Raw genomic sequence first — 4,062 nt, forward strand, 5'->3', positions numbered from 1 at the left:
GGGTCTGCCTTGAGTATCCCTAACCCTCTCCAGCCCTGCTTGTACCACGAAAACACAGAGGCAGGTAGTTATTAATGACCCATAGAGAATTGGTAAAAATGTGTCTGAAATTACTACAGTATCTCAAACTGATTAGGTGACAGGGCCTGGTCAATGGTGAGAAGATGACGTTTCGCGGAATTGGTATCAGTAACAACAAGACAACCTATTGGACAATGTAGTCACTAAAAACACCACAGTTCGTTGTATAATCGCAGTGTGGTCATTAATAACATTACAGCCCATTGGATAATCACAGTGTGGTCATTAATAACATTACAGCCCATTGGATAAACACAGTGTGGTCATTAATAACATGACAGCCCATTGGATAATCACAGTGTGGTCATTAATAACATTACAGCCCATTGGATAATCACAGTGTGGTCATTAATAACATTACAGCCCATTGGATAATCACAGTGTGGTCATTAATAACGGGACAGCCCATTGGATAATCACAGTGTGGTCATTAATAACGTGACAGCCCATTGGATAATCACAGTGTGGTCATTAATAACATTACAGCCCATTGGATAATCACAGTGTGGTCATTAATAACGGGACAGCCCATTGGATAATCACAGTGTGGTCATTAATAACGTGACAGCCCATTGGATAATCACAGTGTGGTCATTAATAACGTGACAGCCCATTGGATAATCACAGTGTGGTCATTAATAACGTGACAGCCCATTGGACAATCACAGTGTGGCCCATTGGTCTTGACAGCCCATTGGATAATCTCAGTGTGGTCATTAATAACGTGACAGCCCATTGGATAATCACAGTGTGGTCATTAATCTGACAACCCATTGGATAATCCAGTGTGGTCATTAATAACGTGACAGCCCATTGGATAATCACAGTGTGGTCATTAATAACGTGACAGCCCATTGGATAATCACAGTGTGGTCATTAATAACGTGACAGCCCATTGGATAATCACAATGTGACAGCCCATGGTCTTTCCTAGCTCTCTTTCCTCATATCATTAATAACGTCACAGCCCATTGGACAATCACAATGTGACAGCCCATGGTCTTTCCTAGCTCTCTTTCCTCATATCATTAATAACGTCACAGCCCATTGGACAATCACAATGTGACAGCCCATGGTCTTTCCTTGCTCTCTTTCCTCATATCATTAATAACGTCACAGCCCATTGGACAATCACAATGTGACAGCCCATGGTCTTTCCTAGCTCTCTTTCCTCATATCTTTTCCTTATTTTCTTTCCTTTCCTCCGGTCCGAGGTTCTTCTCCTCCTTTTCTTGATTCCTTTGCTTCCCCTGCTTTCTCTCTTCCTTTTCTAGATCCCATTCCTTATTACCTACGTTCCTTTCCTCATTTCTTTGATCTATTTCCTCCTCCACTTGTTGGCTGCTTTTCCTTCACTCTGTGGTCCAATTCATCCCAAACCATCTCAATTGGGTTGAGGTCAGTTGATTGTGGAGACCAGGTCATCTGATGCAGCACTCCGTCACTCTCCTTCATAGTCAAATAGCCCTTACACAGCCTGGAGGTGTGTTTTGGGTCATTGCCCTGCTGAACAATAAATGATAGTCTCACTAAGCACAAACCAGATCGGATGGTGTATGGCTGCAGAATGCTGGGGTAGTCATGCTGATTATGTGTGCTTTGAATTCTAAATAAATCACTGACAGTGTCACCAGCAAAGCACCCCCACACCATCACACCTCCTCCTCCATGCTTCACGGTGGGAACCACACATGCGGAGATAATCCGTTCACCTACTCTTTATCTCATAAAGACACGGAGGTTGGAACCAAAAATCCCAAATTTGGACTCATCAGACCAAAGGACAACTTTCCACCGGTCTAATGTCCATTGCTAGTTTTTTCTCGGCCCAAGCAAGTCTCTTCTTATTATTGGTGTCTTTTAGTAGTGGTTTCTTTGCAGAAATTCAGCCATGAAGGCCTGATTGACACAGTCTCCTCTGAACAGTTGAGACGTGTCTGTTTCTTGAACTATGTGAAGCATTTATTTGGGCTGCAATCTGAGGTGCAGTTAATTGCAGATTTCTGAGGCTGGTAACTCTAATGAACTTATCTTCTGCATCAGAGGTAACTCTGGGTCTTCCTTCCCTATGGCGGTCCTCATGAGAACCAGTTTCATCACAGCGCTTGATGGTTTTTGGGACTGCACTTGAAGAAACTTTCAAAGTTCTTAAATTCAACAAATTAACTTTTAACAAGACACAAGGCACACCTGTTGCATTTAAATGCATTGCAGGTGATTACCTCATGAAGCTGGTTGAGAGAATGCCAGTAATTTGCGAAGCTGTCATCAAGAGAAAGGATCTCTACTTTCCAGAATCTCAAATATATAATATATTTTGTTTGTTTAAGACTTTTTTGGTTACTATATGATTCCATATGTGTTATTTCATAGTTTTGATGTTTTCACTAATATTCTAGAATGTAGAAAATAGTAAAAGTAATGAAAAACCCTGGAATGATTAGGTCTGTCCAAACTTTGGACTGGTACTGGTACTGTACACACACTTCACAAAAGTTTGGGGTCACTTAGAAATGTCCTTGTTTTGTAAAGAAGAGCACATTTTTTGTCCATTAAATTAACATCAAATTGATCAGAAATACAGTGTAGACATTGTTAATGTTCTAAATTTCTATTGTAGCTGGAAACGGCTGATTTTTAATGGAATATCTACATAGGCGTACAGAGGCCCATTATCAGCAACCATCACTCCTGTGTTCCAATGGCACGTTGTGTTAGCTAATCCAAATGTATCATTTTAAAAGGCTAATTGATCATTAGAATATCCTTTTGCACTTATTTTAGCACAGCTGAAATCTGTTGTTCTAATTAAGAAGCAATGAAACTGTCCTTCTTTAGACTAGGTGAGCATCTGGAGCATCAGCATTTGTGGGTTCGATTACAGGCTCAAAATGGTCAGAAACACTTTTTCTGAAACTCGTCGGGCTATTCTTTTTCTGAGAAATGAAGGCTATTCTATACAAGAAATTGTCAAGAAACTACAGATCTCGCACAACGCTGTGTACTGCTCCCTTCACAGAACAGAGCAAACTGGCACTAACCAGAATGGAATGATGAGAGAGAGAGGCACCGGGGCACAACTGAGCAAGAGGACAAGTACATTAGAGTGTCTAGTTTGAGAAACAGACGCCTCACAATTCCTCAACTGTCAGCTTCATTAAATAGTACCCGCAGAACACCAGTCTCTCGGTCAACATTGAAGAGGTGAGTCCGGGATGCTAGCCTTCTAGGCAGAGTTCCTCTGTCCAGTCTCAACGTCAACAGTGAAGAGGTGACTCCGGGATGCTAGCCTTCTAGGCAGAGTTCCTCTGTCCAGTCTCAACGTCAACAGTGAAGAGGTGACTCCGGGATGCTAGCCTTCTAGGCAGAGTTCCTCTGTCCAGTCTCAACGTCAACAGTGAAGAGGTGACTCCGGGATGCTAGCCTTCTAGGCAGAGTTCCTCTGTCCAGTCTCAACGTCAACAGTGAAGAGGTGACTCCGGGATGCTGGCCTTCTAGGCAGAGTTCCTCTGTTCAGTCTCAACGTCAACAGTGAAGAGTGTGACTGGCCTTCGGGATGCTGGCCTCAACAGTCTCCGGGACTAGGCAGAGTTCCTCTGTCCAGTCTCAACGTCAACATTGAAGAGGTGACTCCGGGATGCTAGCCTTCTAGGCAGAGTTCCTCTGTCCAGTCTCAACGTCAACAGTGAAGAGGTGACTCCGGGATGCTGGCCTTCTAGGCAGAGTTCCTCTGTCCAGTCTCAACGTCAACAGTGAAGAGGTGACTCCGGGATGCTAGCCTTCTAGGCAGAGTTCCTCTGTCCAGACGTCAACAGTGAAGAGGTGACTCCGGGATGCTGGCCTTCTAGGCAGAGTTCCTCTGTCCAGTCTCAACGTCAACAGTGAAGAGGTGACTCCGGGATGCTAGCCTTCTAGGCAGAGTTCCTCTGTCCAGTCTCAACGTCAACAGTGAAGAGGTGACTCCGGGATGCTGGCCTTCTA

The sequence above is a fragment of the Oncorhynchus gorbuscha genome, linkage group LG05 (genome assembly GCF_021184085.1).
Source record: "Oncorhynchus gorbuscha isolate QuinsamMale2020 ecotype Even-year linkage group LG05, OgorEven_v1.0, whole genome shotgun sequence".
NCBI classification, from domain to species: domain Eukaryota; kingdom Metazoa; phylum Chordata; class Actinopteri; order Salmoniformes; family Salmonidae; genus Oncorhynchus; species Oncorhynchus gorbuscha.